Below are 16860 nucleotides of genomic sequence, written 5' to 3' on the forward strand. Positions count from 1 at the left end.
ACTGATGAGAATTAGAGGCTCCAAGGTCCCACAGTAGAATAGACCAGGACTAAAATATTGGTCACATTATTGATTTGGACCTGAGTTTCTTACAGAGGAAAATGAGAAGTTGGACTAGATAACTGGTAAGATCCTTTCCAGCTGTAAAATCCAGTGACCGTAAGCACTCTGATTCTCAGCCCACTAATCTGTGTGCTCTTTATAGGATGCTATACTACTTATCATCACAATTCTAGAAAGTTTTTTTTTTTTTTTTTTTTTTTGAGATGGAGTCTAGGTTTGTCACCCAGGCTGGAGTGCAGTAGCAAATCTTGGCTCACTGCAACCTCCACCTCCCAAGTTTAAGTGACTCTCCTGCCTCAGCCTGTCAAGTAGCTGGGATTACAGGTGCCCACCACCACACCCGGCTAATTTTTGTACTTTTAGTAGAGGCAGGGATTTCACCATGTTGGCCAGGCTGGTCTCAAACTCCTGACCTCAGGAGATCCACCCGCCTCGGCCTCCAAAAGCGCTGGGATTACAGGCGCGAGCCGCTGCGCCTGGCCTAGAAATCCTTCTCATGTGCTGAGGCCCAATGATGCAGCTGTTTGAGGGTTAATCGGAACGTGTAATAGAGAAAGGGAAGAAGGGAAGCAGCCACTCCCAGGTTTGGTGGAATCCACTGACACGGAGAGGGACTAAAGAGGTATTTATATTGGGATTATAAGATAATAAGGGGTCCCTATTTGAATGAGTCCTTGGGTGCTCTGAGTCTGCTCTTAGGCTTTTGGGCTGACCTACTTAATTTGTAAAATATTCGTTTCTTGATTTCCTCCCTCCATTCCAGTTGCATTGATCTTGTCAAGGGTATCAATGCATCTGAGCACTGGGAAAAGGAAAAGACTGACTCAGATCAAAGGTACTTAAACCTTAAGCCAGAAACTTTAAGAAAAAAAAAAAAGGAGCCTTAAATGGAAATACATACTTTGCAATTCACTTCCTTTCCCCTCTCTATTTCTATTTTTGTCTTACATCTCTTCTAGCAAAAGGATGAGCTTCATGTCTATCATTTTGGCAGTTTCCAATGTCTTAGTATGCAAATCCCCTGGTACACAAAAGTGAGAAGGGTAAAATCTGGGACATTGTAGTATAGGCCACAATGCTAGCTATTTTCTTAGAGATGTCAAGCTAGTTTATTAAAGTTATCCCCTGACTGTCGTGTATTTACCCACCTTTAACCCTCTACCTTGCTTTGCTAGGTAATTGCAGACAGAGGGTTTGGGAAGGTTTAACCATGTACATTTTAATTAATTTCTGAAATCATCAGTACATTTTTTTATACCTGTGCAAATGTCTTAATTGATATCAAGAGTCAGCAAACCCTTTTGTAAATATTTTCAGCTTGCAATTCATATTGTCCCTGTTATAACTACTCGACTCTGCTCATGTAGTAGGAACACACATAAACAAATGGATGGCTGTGCTCCAATAAAACTTTGTTCACAGAAATGTTGAACTTCTGACCATACATTTGTGCCACAGAATTAAACTATCATTATACGTTAAATATCACTGGATATGTAATAAGGTGTTGGAAACTATTCCTTCTGTCTGGATTCCTCATTCTTTGCCTTGCAGTGAAATCTTACTCAACTTTCTGAGTCCAGATCAAATATCACATCCTCTGGGAAGTTTTTCCAACCTCTTCTTCTCGTGGTCACCCCAGCTCACCAATGAGTTAGTTTTTTTTTGTTTTTTTGTTTTTTTGTTTTTTACCAGGTGAACCAAAGACTTTATTTTTCAAAAGCAGGTAACACCAAAGTACTACGTGGTATCCATATTCATTGCAAAAATGGTAATTACTGGAATTTTCCAAACGTCAAATGACGTAAGGGGGATCAACGGTTACCACTATCATTTTCAACCAATATACAGATGTTTGCTCAAGGTCTAGGCTTTATTTCTACATAGTAGTATTCACATGAGTTCCCTAGGGTGAATTATTGTCAAAACAAGGACTCTTGAAGGTCGAGCCCAGCCTAGCCTTGACTTCAAAGATGACACAGCAGCCAACCTAGAATCCTGGCTTGCTGCTTGAGTCCTGGAAGTCATGTCTTCTGATGTTTTACAACAAGCTGTGTCTCTGAAAACTAAAAGCAGACTTCAGATTCCTCTGAAACAGCTCTGGTTCCCAAGTGTTCCACACCGTGGTACCCAGAGATGCTCAAAATGTGCTTTCCCTTATCTTTCAAAACCCACCACCAGGAACCCAAGAGGGACCCCACTTGGAGAGTTCCAAGATGAAGGTGTTTAAGAACCACGTTAACCCCAAGTAAAGGCAGCGGATGAAATTATCCATTTCTTTTCCTTATTTTTTTTTAAGTGAGACTACCTTGGCAAATGGGAAAATGACACCAATCATATGATTAGAGAAAATTGTTTTATAAATCCTCCTCTTGAAATTATGTTCAGGCCCCACACGGTAGCTTATGCCTGCAATCCCAGCACTTTGGGAGGCCAAGGCAGAAGGATCACTTGAGCCCAGGAGTTAGAGACCAGCCTGGGCAACACAGTAAGACCCCGTCTCTGTTTTTTTTGTTTGTTTGTTTAAAGAAAGAAATTCTGTTAAAAAGTATTTCAGACCAAAAGGAGGTCATAAAAACTGTTCATATAATTACTCTATGAGAAAAAAAATCCCTGTATGGAAAGGGGCACTGAAGATCTGGCACAGAGAAACAAGGGGAGACAGCACAGTGATAAAATCCAGCCCTGGTTTTCTAGCATGCATTTATGACCTCATGGATATGTCTGTACTGGGTGTTAATAGCCCCTCTTTGTACTTAAAAATAAATTAGGAAATTAAAGTGAATCTGTGTGCTAATGAAGTCTGAAGTTACAGAATCTAAAAGCCAAGCCTGTAAAGTCTGTAAGGCAAGATCTTTATCATCAGGGATGGGAAGAGATGGATAAGATAATGGTAGGCACTAAAGGTTGCTTCAGCTGAGCTCCGGGCAGAACAGCCTCAAAAATAAGGCAACTGTGGCTTCTCAGTTTGAGGCTGCCACCAGAAAGGCCCACGGAGGCAGGAAAAAAGAGCCACTGATGGCAGATCACTGGAAGATACTCGGAGAGGGCAATGATCACACTTAGATGGGAGGACTGAGGGTCACAGGCAGGCAGGAAACCGTTGAACTGACACTCAAGGGGAATGTCTTTGCAAGTCCTATGCACGACTCCAAGCAGCAGTTGCCGGGGTTTGGAGGTTTGTTAGTTTTGCGACATTTCCCCCCAAAAGAAGACCTGAAGGTGGGCCCCCTGGAGAGGTGGGACCACCAGGGCAGAACCTCCACCAGGTGTGAAGCTTGATGAGAGGTGGAAAGGGCTTCCTGCGGCACCCGGCTCCCTCCCCGTCTGGCTGAGTCCTACAAACGCTTGTAGGTGCACACCAGAGCTCTGCAGCTGGGACAGTAACGGTCCACGTCCTGCAGGGCGTCCACGCAGAAGGGGATGAAGCAGCAGGCCCGCCACGCACCCCAGCAGGCACAGGCTCCCGCGGGACAGCCAGGTCAGAGCACCGGCGTTACAGGACAGCTGACTCACGCTCATCTTGTTGCAGGAAGGACAACGCATTTGGACAGGACGGTCCAAAAAGGGGATGGGGTGCTGCACACAGACCGTCTGCACGGTAATTGGATTGTTACTGGGGGTGGGCGCTGGCTGGCGAAATACGAAGCAGGATTCATGCCCTTCCCTCCAGGCCCTGTCACCAGCCCCGTAGTTGGCCCAGGCATGGGAGCTGAGGCGTGGGGTAATGACCGTTAACAGCACCATCTCTTCACACCCGGGTATGAGAGCTGTGTGGGGTAATGACCGTTAACAGCACCGTCTCTTCACACCCGGGCATGAGAGCTGTGTGGGGTAATGACCGTTAACAGCACCGTCTCTTCACACCCGGGCGTGGGAGCTGCAGGCGTCGTGTAATAACCGTTAACAGCACTGTCTCTTAATACCCAGGCATGGGAGCTGGAGACGTGAAGTAATAACGGTTAACGGCCACCGTCTCTTCACACCCGGGCGTGGGAACTGAGGCCTGCGGTAATGACCGTTAATAGCCACCGGCTCTTCATACCCGGGCATGGGAGCAGGAGGCGTGTGAGGTAATAACCGTTAACAGCACCGTCTCTTAATACCCGGGCATGGGAGTTGCAGGTGTCGTGTAATAACCGTTAACAGCACCGTCTCTTAATACCCGGGCATGGGAGCTGCAGGTGTCGTGTAATAACCGTTAACAGCACCGTCTCTTAATACCCGGGCATGGGAGCTGGAGACGTGAAGTAATAACGGTTAACGGCCACCTGGCCGTCTCTTCACACCCGGGCGTGGGAACTGAGGCCTGGGGTAATGACCGTTAATAGCCACCGGCTCTTCATACCCGGGCATGGGAGCAGGAGGCGTGTGAGGTAATAACCGTTAACAGCACCGTCTCTTCACACCCGGGCGTGGGAGCCGGAGGCCTGGGGTAATGGCCGTTAACAGCACCGTCTCTTCATAGGATGGCGGTGCAGACGGCGCTGAGGAAGGCCCCGTGGCCGCCTGGCGAGGTCCTGGAACCGCCAGTTCACCGCCGCCTGCGCCGCCTGTCGAGCCGGGAGGTCAGAGTTAGTTTTATTCCCTCGGGCGTATTACTTCTTAAATAGATTTTCTATTGTGTATTATGATGAGTTTGTACGTCTTTCTCCTTCAAAAAAAATTGTAGGTTTTTGAGAGAAGGATAAACTGTTATTCATCTTTGACCCCTATGGCCAAAGACTGACTGTAGCTTGTAGTTAAATATGTAAGAAGTGATTGTTCGACACTATGCATCAGGAAATTTAAGTTCATTGTTTTTCTGCTTTATCAGAGAATCGGATCTTTTTAAATTCAAAGAGAACATGATGACATAAATAAAATGTGCTTCTTTATTTATTTTTAAAATAACACAAATAAAGATGTGAACTACTGCCGTAGCTATATATTTGTTTTTTGTAATACATAGGAAATTTAAAGAGGTAAAACCACCACATGAGTTGAGATAAAATACTACATTACCCAACTCGCCTTGCAGCTAGGTACTACACTATGATTCCTTCCTGGCCAATAAGAAGTGAGTGAAAAATGGTGTATGGAACTTTCAGAGACACTTCTTAAAGAGACTTAACCCAGCTGGGAGGAGCACACTCTTGCCTTTCCTATCTTCCTCTTTCATCTGGAATGTGAAAATCATGATGTGATTATTTTACATGACACGCCTGAATCAAAACACCTCAGGTACCCCCAAAATATTATACCTACTATGTACCCACAACAATTAAAATTAATAAAAAATTTCTAAAAAATTCAAGAGTCAACTCGCAGTGGACACCTTGAAGCCAAAATACAGATAGTGCCTGGGTCCTTCAGGTCATATTGGTGCACTTCCATGCCTCTTGTGGACTGCCTTCTTAAAAAATTCTTTTATGTGTCATAATTGTTTCTGTTTTCCACTATGGAAGTCTACCGGACAATATCTCGCTGATATAGTGCTGTATGTTCCAATTCACATGAGTAATTACAATGTATTCTAAATCTTATGTCAATGTCTCTTTACTGAGTGTAGAGGAACCCCTGATGCATGATAAGTAGTTTTTTTCTTAATATAAAAAATGAATGCCTCTGAATGATAAACATCAGAACTTTCCAAAGTGACAATTACTAACCTTGTGTAAAATATTATTTTAAAGATAATTTAAATCTAAAATGACATGCAAAATGTGAATATGTTCTGTTCTCTGTTCTTTCCTCTCCACAAGGAGAGGAAAAGGTAGATACCCACTTTGGACAGCACTGTATGTAAGTGACTTGAAGTATGTAGTCCAACCAGGCTACTGGTTTATATCCCAGATGTGTCATTTTAACTGCAGCAAGTTACTTAAACTTTCAATGGTTTTCAATTTCGCATATATAAAACAGGAATAGCAGTATCAACCTTATCGAATTCTGGGATCATAAAATGGGTTAATTGATATAACATACTTAGGCAGTATAAACATTGTTTTACATTTAGCTATTTTTTATTTTTTGCCACCAACTGGATTTGGGTAGAAATCCATACTCTACTACTGCCATCTATGTGACGCAGGAAAAGTCACTTCACTTCTCTGAGGTCTCAACCTTTTCTGATCTGGAAGATGAAGAGAAAACTATCGACCTATTAGTGCCACGGTGAAGTTAATCAAGATGCATATAAAGCCACTAGGTCAGTGCCTGGCTCATAGTAAACACCTAACAAATTGTCACTCTAACTTTTTATTTTTCCTTTTAGTTACTATCAGTCTTTTTTCCTCCCTTTAAACAGGCAATTTTATTGTCAGAATGAAGTGAAATTCCTCCAATGGGCAGATGTACTCATTCAACACTCACATATATGTACAAACATGGGTAAAAGCACTGAAATATATAGTCACATGCACGCATGTCCCCAGGAAACACAGTGCTTGCAATCACACTGTGTGAAAATTTTATACCAGTTATATTAAAAGAAAGTCATACGACATAAATATATAATTTCATGCACTTAAACCTGTTTTTCTTTCAAAACTACCTAGATAAAAGTTAAACACATAATATTACTGAAAAGGGATCCCATATTCCTCATCTCCATTCTTTAACTGTGCACAATAATCTCTGTCTCTTTAGAGCAACATTCTTTTTTAAAGTAAGAAGAGAAAACCTGAACATGACATGGGGATTGAGCAATAAAACAGCTGCCTAATTACCTTCAGGGACTTGCAGATCATTCTAGAATGTCATTCTGCCTGAGAAGCTCTCCTTCTAGTAACATTTATGCTTCTTATGAACGCTGTTTTTAGGTCAGAATGCTTGTCAAATTACAGGAAATTTGATCTTAGTTCCTTCTCGAAAATTAAAAGATCAGAAAATAATCTCTCAGGTCTCTATTAGTTACAATATTCTATGATTTTATGATTCCTTAGAGATTCGTTTTCCTAGAAATGGTTGGGAGGGAGGATGCAAGAACAGAGAGTACACAAGAGAACACTGGTAAACTTTAAAATGGAGCAAGAGCCAAGTTCACAGTCCAATGACACATTGAGAAAAATCTTGTAATACATTGTGTCCCTTTATTGCTACTGCCTCTTTAGTAATAAACGGGAAGCTACAACTCAATACGAGAATGTGTTCGAGGTCACATTTTGAACTTCAAAGAGACTAATGAAACCTTTGCGGAAGCTCTGAAAGCTGTGGGGAAGTCATAAAAAGGATACCGTCTGCACTTTGTAGATTCATTCTTGGTGTGAACAGCAGCAGGTGTGGGCATGGAGGCAGGATGGGAGAAAAGAACAATGTGGGGGCTTCTGCTGCAGAGGGTCTTCTCACAGGTTTCTGTTGCTCAGAGAGTCCCAGTTATATTTTCCTACCATGAAACTACATTTATCAGCCAAAATCAGACTGTAACAAATCCATTTCTCACTTTTTGTAAATTACACAAATGGAATTTTGACTTTTAGGGATGTTATTCTGTTAAAGTTTTAAACATATTACAGGGAAAGGTCTAAATAAACCAAGGTCCACTAGATGTCTAAATCTAGCTTTTCGTCTCTGACGTTTTCATAGCAGGTTTATATTTTTGACTTTTCACTTTCTTTAATGCCTTGCAGCTCTCAGTACCACATGTCATCGGCCAATATATAAAACTTGTAAGTGAAGCTGGGAGAAAATGAGACATAAATGAAGAATCACGAAACCATACATGTTTCTTTGAAAACAGTTCAAGTTTTCTACAAGTGACAGTTGGAACACATTTTGTTCACTGAGAATGAGAAGGGAATGAATGTTTGACAGAGAGTGGGTTACCCATTCAATGGTTTTCTTTCTAGAGTTCAACATATTAAAGACAATAACTGTTCCTCTCCCACTGTTTTCAGTGCTGGACACAGAATAAATGCTCAATATATATTTTTATCTGTTGTTAATAAAGGGGCGAAGATATGCTTAGGCTTTATGTGCAAATGTACACAATGGAGAGCAAAAGCGATGTGTACACATTTGAATGGATGAATTTAACATATCTGAGTCATTTTATTAGTACAAAAAATGCCTCGCAGGCATGTAAGAAATAATGATCAAGTTCCAATATCCAGTTTTGTTTTGAAAGGAGATGTACTATATTCCAGTTTCTTTTTGTGATCGTTGGGGAAAAAAGGAAATAATACAGTGGGAGAGGAACAGTTATTGTCTTTAATACTGTTGAACTCTAGAAAGAAAACCATTGAATGGGTAACCCACTCTCTGTCCAACGTTCGTTCCCTTCTCATTCTCAGTGAACAAAATGTGTTCCAACTGTCACTTGTAGAATATGTAGAAATATGTTATTTGAGAATAACATAACAAATATAGAGTTAAAGTAGACCTCAAAATATAGAAACAAGTAACATGAACTTCATTTTTTCCCTTTCACCTGAATCCTTCGTTTAATTTTAAAGATTGCTGAGCAATAGAAAGTCAGGGAGGGAGAAGGCAAGAAGGTATAAAGAAACTAACTTTAAAATTGGGTTAAAAAAGAACTATAGCTGCAAATTAAGGAAACCACTGTTTTAAACATATCAAACTAGAAATAGCTGCCATTATAGAATACAGATTAGTTAATGAAAGTGTTTATTATTGTAGAACAGAAGGTCAGAGAGAGAGAGACAGCACAGGGCAATTCTGAAACAAGTTATAAATGAACAAGCCACGAGAAGTGAGGGAAAAGGCTGAATTTAGGTGCTTATATTCCTATTATTTTCTGTAAAAACACCATGGAAACACCACCTCTAACTTGTGTGTGTCTCCGACCAAGGGCTAATGTGTGCTGTCATTAGTCAGCAGGTTGTTATTGAACAACGTTGTGGAAAGAAGAAAAAATGCAGGTGAACACTTCATTCAGGCAGTCATGTATCTAACCTCTGAGTTTCCAAAGTAATAATCAAAAATAAATTTTAAAATGTTTTCTTCATGAAGGAGAATAGGCTCTGTAAGTCCATATGATAGCTGGAGAAAGTGAGTTGAAGGTGAGATTTCAGGGAAAACTGACATTTAGAAGTGGGTTTCCAAAAAAAGAAATAAAAGTTGAAAAAGATTAAATAGAACTCCAAAGACCCCAACAATAATCTAGGATTTTTCAATAACAGAGATTAAAAGGATAATGGCAACATTTGTCCAACAATATATTTATCTGATATCTTCATTATTATTATTTTTATAAATATTTCCAGCTGAATATTGATTTGGATAATGAAGAATATCTTGAAACACTAATGAACCACAGTTACCGGGCTTTTCTGAAGACTCAGCTGCTTTGTGAATTTTACTAGTTTATTCTCATGTTTGGGACTGTACCTTAAGCAATTCTTAAAGTTGAGGAGGTACAGAGAGGTTCAGGTGAGCGCCTGGGTGGGCCCTAGGGGAGAGTGACTGACTACATGTAACACAGAGGGGAGGATCTTGAACCAAATCTGATCAAACATCTGGAAATCACTCTCAGTTTATAAAAAACACAGGAAATAGAAGAACATGTGAAATGATATCATGGGGATCAGTTATCAAAATTTAGAATGTAGGGGAATAATGGGACAAATGACACACTTTTTTCAACAAGTAAATTGATGTTTAAAATAAAAGAGTGATAGGTAGATTAAAAGAGACTTAGTGACATACCGACCATACGCAATGAAGACACTAAAGTACATCAGTTCTAATCATATATTTATGAGACATCTGGGGAAATTTGAACACCTCATATTTGATAACATTAAGAAATGATTGTCAACATTTTTGGTAGTGTTAATGATATTATAGTTATTTTTCAAAAAGTTCTTACATACTAAAAACTTTAAGGGTGAAATGGTAAGACATTTGCTCATTGCTTCACTTTTACCTGAGGTTGGCAGAAGTGGGTAGGATTACAAATGAAATAAGTTTGGCATAATTTGATAGTTGTTTAAGCTGGGTAGTGGATATATGGAGTTTATTACACTCATCTCTCTATCTTTTGTTTACACATTTGAAAATTTTCAAAGTAAGTCAATGTGAACTATGTAAGACAAAATTAAATAATGAAACAATTCATAACTTTAAAATTATATTACATATTTGATTTATACTTAATTTTGCTAGTTGGCCCATTTTAAATACTCAGAATAGCTAGGAGTGGTGGCTTACCCCTGCAATCCCAGCACTTTGGGAGGTCAGGCCAGGTGTGGTGGTGCAAGCCTGTAGACCAGCTGCTCAGGAGGCTGAGGCATGAAAATCGCTTGAACCCAGGAAGGAGGTGGAGGTTACAGTGAGCTGACATCACGCCACTGCACTACAGCCTGGGTGACAGAGTGAGACTCTGCCTCAGAAAAATAAAAGTAAATAAATAGATAAGTAAATACACACAATAACCTGAACACTTGTACTGGCATTTTGGGGAAGGCAAAGTTGAGGATTAAAAACAAGAGAGTTGTACAGAATTCAAAGAGAAGTTAAAACAATGTGGCCTGCCTCATCACCATGTACTTTCAAGTTTCATTTGAATAAAATTTATAGCTTTTTCAATGGCTTACAAGGAATTATGATTTACCCCGTGCTACTGCTCAAATTGTCAAGAGACCTTCCTCGATCATACTTTCTAAGGTAGTAGTACCATTACTCTCACTTCCTTTATCAGACTTCATTTTTTCTTATAGTACTTATTTCTAAATTAAACTGTCTTATGTATTGCTGTGTTTATTGAACTTTTTTCTCCCTGTAGAATGTAATATTTAGGATGACGGTGTTTTGTTTTTGCACATGGCTGTTATCCCACCCCTCAGAATAAGGTTAGCACATACAGGTTGAGGATCCCTTATCCAGAATACTTGGGACCAAACAGGTTTGGGATTTCTACATTATTTTCAGATTTTGAGATATTTGTATATATATCATGAAATATTTGAGGATGGGACCCAAGTCTAAACATGAAATTTATTTCTATTTCATATGTATTTACACACATAGCCAGAAGGTAATTTTATAAAATGTTTTAAACAATTTTGTGCCTGAAAGAAAGTGTGTGTACATTGAACAATCAGAAAGGAAAGGCACCACCACCTCTGCCACCCGGGTGGACAATCTGTGGTTGTTTGAGATCACTCTTTTTCCTGACTGAATTTATAGGCTACTGACAAGCAGTAAGCAATTATTTCCTTATAATTCACAGCTAAGTGCCGAACAGTAAAAAATACCATTAATAGCGTGAAAAAATTATGTGTTCAGAGTAACAGCACAGTAGCATCGCCAGAATACCTGTATCAGCTGTTAAACAACAGCAACAGCTGACAGTGGCAGGCCTTCAGTCTCTATCTGTGATGCTGAGTTTTGATTAAAGAGTTAAATTACACTATATATATATATATATATATATATATATATATATATATATATATGAAGAAACATCAAAAGCAATTGAGGGACCGGGAAGGAGATTCTCTAGAGATAAGGAGGATTCTTCAGGCTTTTAAAAATGTTTCCTCCAGAGTCATCTGCCTCGTGAACAATGTTTGTGTTTTAGAAGTCTCTCTTTGATTTTACAACTGGCATGTTTTGTTCTGCTATGGATGCCTACTGCTCTTGTCCTTCAATAAGCCCATCACACATTTCCACCACGTCATCTGTAGGCATTTTTCAGGCAGTGTTAACACGGACATCACTGTCATGCTCAACTTGATTCACACCCATTTTGTCTATTTTACCATCAGGCAATAAATGAACAACTGGAGCCTCATTACCAATGTTAAAAACTTCTTTGATATCCACTTCTTCCCACTTACGGAGGGGCTCTGAAGATACCTGTTTTGCATATGAAAGGAAGTCAGACATAATTTTTCTCTCATTTGACATACAAAATCCTTTAAAGTTACTACTTTGTTCATTATCTTCCGTGAACATAAAGGCAGGCCAGAGGTTGTATCAGGGATGCACAACTATTTTTAGTAGCTGTGTTCCCAGCATTGGCAACAGCATATATGGCGTCCTTCATGCTAAACTCCTTCTGAAAACCTCCCACACTCATGCCTCTGTTCACTGAGGCTAGTACACTGCTCAAAAAAGTGTTTTATGTTTACTTGCTTTGATCTAAAGATATCCTGGTCACATGGTTGTATTAAAGCCACATTTGGGGAAAGATATATGGCATAAATATTATTTTGATGAGAGTTTCAGCTGAAGGCTGAGCAGAGCAGTCGTAAAGGACAAAACGTTGCAGTCATCATCCAGTCTCTGCGCTGGGCACACGTCACTGGTACAAAGTGTCTGTGAACCCAGTAAGAAAACATGTCTCCTGTGACCTATGCCTTTTATTAGTGTAACAACGAACTGGAAAGAAATTCACAATTTGAAAATAGTGAGGATGCAAAATTTTGCATATCACAGCAAGTTTATACGTATGCGTGCCTGACATGGTAGCACAGGCCAGCGCAGTTATTTGTCCCTCGCATTCTTAAATTCCTGTACAGGGTGTCTTGTCAGCCGCATTCAGTGTCTTTCGGGGGCAGTAACACCAAAACAGTGATAGTTCATCAGCATTAGACACTTGTTCTGGTGTCAGATTTTCATTAGTGATGACCTTGGCAAACTTGTCAATACATTTCTTTGCTGATTCATGATCAGCAGAAGTTTTATCACCACAAATCTTTAAAACTTTAATACTGTGTCTTTTCTTAAATTTCTGCAACCAGTCCATTTGTTCCCTTCAATTTTCAGTTTCTTGTGATAGATCTTTGCTTGCTTCATAAGCAGCATACCATTAAGTGGCATGTATTCACTAAGAAGCTGAAGAATCCATTCTTTCAGTACACAATCGAGATCTTCATTCATAGTTTTATGCAGTGTTTTTCTATTTTTTATTAACAACTTCTTTTATTTCATTTATTTTATTTTTCTTTTTCTGAGACAGAGTCTTTCTCTGTTGCCCAGGCTGGAGTGTAGTGGAGGAATCTCGCCCACTGCAATCTCTGCCTGCCAGGTTCAATTAATTCTCCTGCCTCAGCCTACCAAGTAGCTGGGACTACAGGTGCCCACCACCACATCTGGCTAATTTGTGTATTTTTGGTAAAGACGGGGTTTTGCCATGTTGGCCAGGCTGATCTCGAACTCCTGATCTCAGGTGATCCACCTACCTCGGCTTTGCAAAGTGCTGGGATTACAGACGTGAGCCACTGACCCCAGCCATATTTTTCATTAACTTCTATTCATCACTTTCAGCATAGAACTTCAACAGTTTATCCTTCCATTTCCTCAGGTTGTATATGGTGGTCATTCTAACGCCATACTCTTCTATAAGACATTTCACACTTACATCACTGTCCAGTTTCTCCAGCAGCTTGATTTTGTGTGTTATCAGTGAACATAAATGCTTACCCATTTTCTTATCACTGTCACTCACAGGGATATCTTCAGGCCTTTTTTGACATTTTTTGACAATATTCTTTCAACACAAAGTAGAGAATAAGCAAGAAATCTCAGTAAATAATGTATGCAGATCTTGGTCCCATGTAGACCATCATAGGGAATCTTGCCTTGGCATGTCCAGCCTACACATGGGACATTTTATTGCCCTTTGTGGGTGTGCTTGTTTGGGGAATCTGGGCATGTGCAGAAAAGATGTATTGTACCTGAATGGACGAGTTGTACCTGAATGGACGTGTTGCACCTGAATGGACGTGTTGCACCTGAATGGACAAGTTGCACCTGAATGGACGAGTTGTACCTGAATGGGTCTGGGAGAGTCTATATTTGCCTTGGGGACATTGAATAAACTGGGTGCGTGAGCCTGTATTTGACTGTGACCCATCGCATGAGGTCAGGTGTAGAATTTTCTACTTGTGGTATAATTTTGGCACTCAAAAAGTTTCAGATTTTGGAGCATTTCAGATTTTGAATTTTCAGGCTAAGGGTGATCAACCTGAATGAGGCATTAGATAAATATTTGCCAAAATGAATTCTGAAATTTAAAGAAAAGTATTCGTGGCAGATGCTTACATGGGCTTTGCTAGGATAATTCTTGTGACGAGGCACTCACAGCTTCATGAAGCGTGACTTCCATTGCTGGACAGCAGCAACTGTTGGGAAGTGTTGCCTCAACACAGGGCTGAATGTCTCTTGTTCCACTTTCCACCCACTGCTCTTAATTCTCTCTCCAGGTACTATGTAAACATACTACCATCTGCTGTTGAATAAGGATAAGCTTCCTTTCTCAGTGAAAATTCAACCAAGGGTGACTTTTGCTTGGAGTTCCAGGACTGCACATTAGTGTTTATCTGTGACCCATGGGCAGTTATCATCCAAGGCTAAGCTGCCACCCAGAAGAGCTGCCAAGACCAAGCCTGGCATTCACTGAATCTCTGCCTCTTTCTCTCTCTGGCTCTACTCCACCAGGGGTGAGTAAAATTTGTCAGCAAAACATTCACACAGAATGGGTGTGACTGAATATCTTCTTTCTCAGAGAGTAGGGCTGTCTGCCACTGAGAGTCGGTTGTTTTAACAGAAGGAGCCCTAAAATGGCACTACCTTGACCCTACCCCTTCTTTTACTAGAAAAACTACTTTTGTTTCTACAAAGGTAACTTTCTAAGAATAACAAAGGTAGTTTCCTGATAGTAATCTTATTAGAGACAGGAAAAACAAACACAGAAGCTAACTCCCAAACCCAAATCACTATATAGGCATGTATATAACTTTGATAAGGGCTTTAATAGAAATAGTAGAGTTTCTTCAGATTCACATATCTACATATGCATCATATAATATAAAAAAGGATCATTTGGTTCAATGGATGAAGAATCCAGACAGAATCAATATGACCTGGGTTAGAAATCCTCCACTTACTATATTAATGAAATCAAATCAGTGTAATAAAAAGTAATTCATTGAGAGTTCATATCAACAGTACATTTTGAAAAGAATTACTGAGATGCTTTGTCTTTTAATGAACTGCCAGAATGTTTTCAATTTTTTTAAATATTTGGAGGAATGATATGAGAAGCATCAAGTTTTTTGAGTGGGAGCAAGATATAATTGCTTCAGCAACTTATTGTATAAGAAAAATGTATGTCAATCCAAGGATACCACAGGATTACTACATTCGTACTAAAATAAATAGATTAATGATTTTTTTATTTTTACATTATTTATTTATTTTTATTATACTTTAAGTTCTAGGGCACATGTGCACAACATGCAGTTTGCTTACATATGTGTACATGTGCCATGTTGGTGTGCTGCACCCATTAACTCATCATTTACATTACGTATATCTCCTAATGCCATCCTCCCTCCTCCCCCCACCCCACAACAGGCCCCAGTGTGTGATGTTCCCCTTCCTGTGTCCAAGTGTTCTCATTGTTCGATTCCCACCTATGAGTGAGAACATGCGGTGTTTGGTTTTTGTCCTTGCGATAGTTTGCTGAGAATGATGGTTTCCAGCCGCAGCCATGTCCCTTCAAAGGACATGAACATAGATATGCATGTTTCCTCCACCTACTTAATATTTCTTAAATAACATTCTTAATAATTTTTCATTAGTAAAGCAGACAAATATTCACTGTTACAAGAATGAGGAAAGGAGAAAATAGATTGAGTAGGTCCAAATTGTTGCAAGGAATGTATTATTTCACAACAGCCTCCAAATAGATATACTGTCTTTATTTTATAAATAAGGAAAATTCATTTAAGGAATGCAGTTCATGTTGCCAATGGTCACAAGAATAATTAACGATGAATTTAAATTTGAACGTAGTTCTAATTAGTTTCACATAATTTGTTGCCACATTTAGGGGAATACTAAAAATGACCATTTTAGGGACAGCATGGTAAAGGTTTTAAGAAAATCACAATAACTAAAATTAACAATGACAAGTTTCTGTACATGTATGTATGTATGCTTTATTTCGATGAATGGAAAGTCACACAGTACTTGAAATGTGTAGGTATCATGGATATCATCAAACATGTATTTTATTTCATATGCTCTCTTTTACTTTAGAGAGGTGACATACATATACATACATAAAGAGGAAGACATCCCGAGGAGTGTTCATTATACAACCCTTTGTAAATTATTCCTTCTGGAGTGCTGTGTGCTACTGAATGTGTGAAACATATGTCCTCATGGCTTTGATTTCCTATGAAAGAGAGACAGATCAGAGAGTTGTTCTCCTAAAACTAGAGGACTCTAGAGAAGAGCGGTAAAGGGAATGGATTCTAGACCCAGACCAGGATCGTGTTTTTGCCACGCACTTGGTATATGGTACGTGACCTTCGTGAGTTAATCTACACTAAGTAAAAAACAGTTTCTTCTTTTGTGAAATAGGGGTAATGACAGTACTTATCCCTTAGGGTTGTTGTGAGGATTATATCAGTTAATATATGCAAAACACTTAAAATATCATCTGGTATGTATTGTGCTATTGTTACTGTTAAGCTCTTTTATAGCTGGTTCTAAAGATTCCATTCTAATAGAATGAAGAGGCATTCTCTGTAAAGGGAACTTCAGTATTCCAATTTCTGCAAGTATTAGATTTAACATTCTCTGTCTCCAAACACCAGACTCTTCTTTGAAAGACAAGTACTATGTTTACTTTATTAATGTTTTTCTTACAAAGAACTCATAAGCTCATATTTAGCAATTACATAAAGCAAGGGTTATATAGCTAGAATAATCTTTAAAATTATAAAATCTCATCAAATTTCATAAATAAACTCATATTCATCATGTTATTTGTATTTAGATTTTTTCAAAAATTAAAAACTTATTATCTTCATGCATTTTCAAACAGGATTCTATTTC

The 16860-nt window shown here is 39.3% G+C and overlaps 1 protein-coding gene, 1 long non-coding RNA gene and 1 pseudogene across 9 annotated transcripts in view; 1 reads left to right on the forward strand and 2 right to left on the reverse strand.

The window, feature by feature from the left end:
- ROBO2 (roundabout guidance receptor 2) overlaps positions 1–16860 on the reverse strand; it is a 1778513-nt gene that overhangs the window by 1135622 nt on the left and 626031 nt on the right. The gene's annotated exons all lie outside the window — the stretch shown is intronic.
- LOC126949346 (lipopolysaccharide-induced tumor necrosis factor-alpha factor-like) lies at positions 237–4114 on the reverse strand (annotated as a pseudogene). Its single transcript, XR_007723668.1, has one exon. The product of XR_007723668.1 is annotated as a lipopolysaccharide-induced tumor necrosis factor-alpha factor-like (transcript).
- Positions 4355–16860, forward strand: part of LOC126949349 (uncharacterized) — a 62222-nt gene continuing 49716 nt past the window's right edge. Inside the window, exons 1-2 of the long non-coding RNA XR_007723674.1 lie at positions 4355–4439; positions 14217–14453. This is a non-coding gene — a long non-coding RNA (uncharacterized LOC126949349). The remainder of the gene's footprint in view (positions 4440–14216; positions 14454–16860) is intronic.

This window comes from Macaca thibetana, chromosome 2 (genome assembly GCF_024542745.1).
Source record: "Macaca thibetana thibetana isolate TM-01 chromosome 2, ASM2454274v1, whole genome shotgun sequence".
NCBI classification, from domain to species: Eukaryota; Metazoa; Chordata; class Mammalia; order Primates; family Cercopithecidae; genus Macaca; species Macaca thibetana.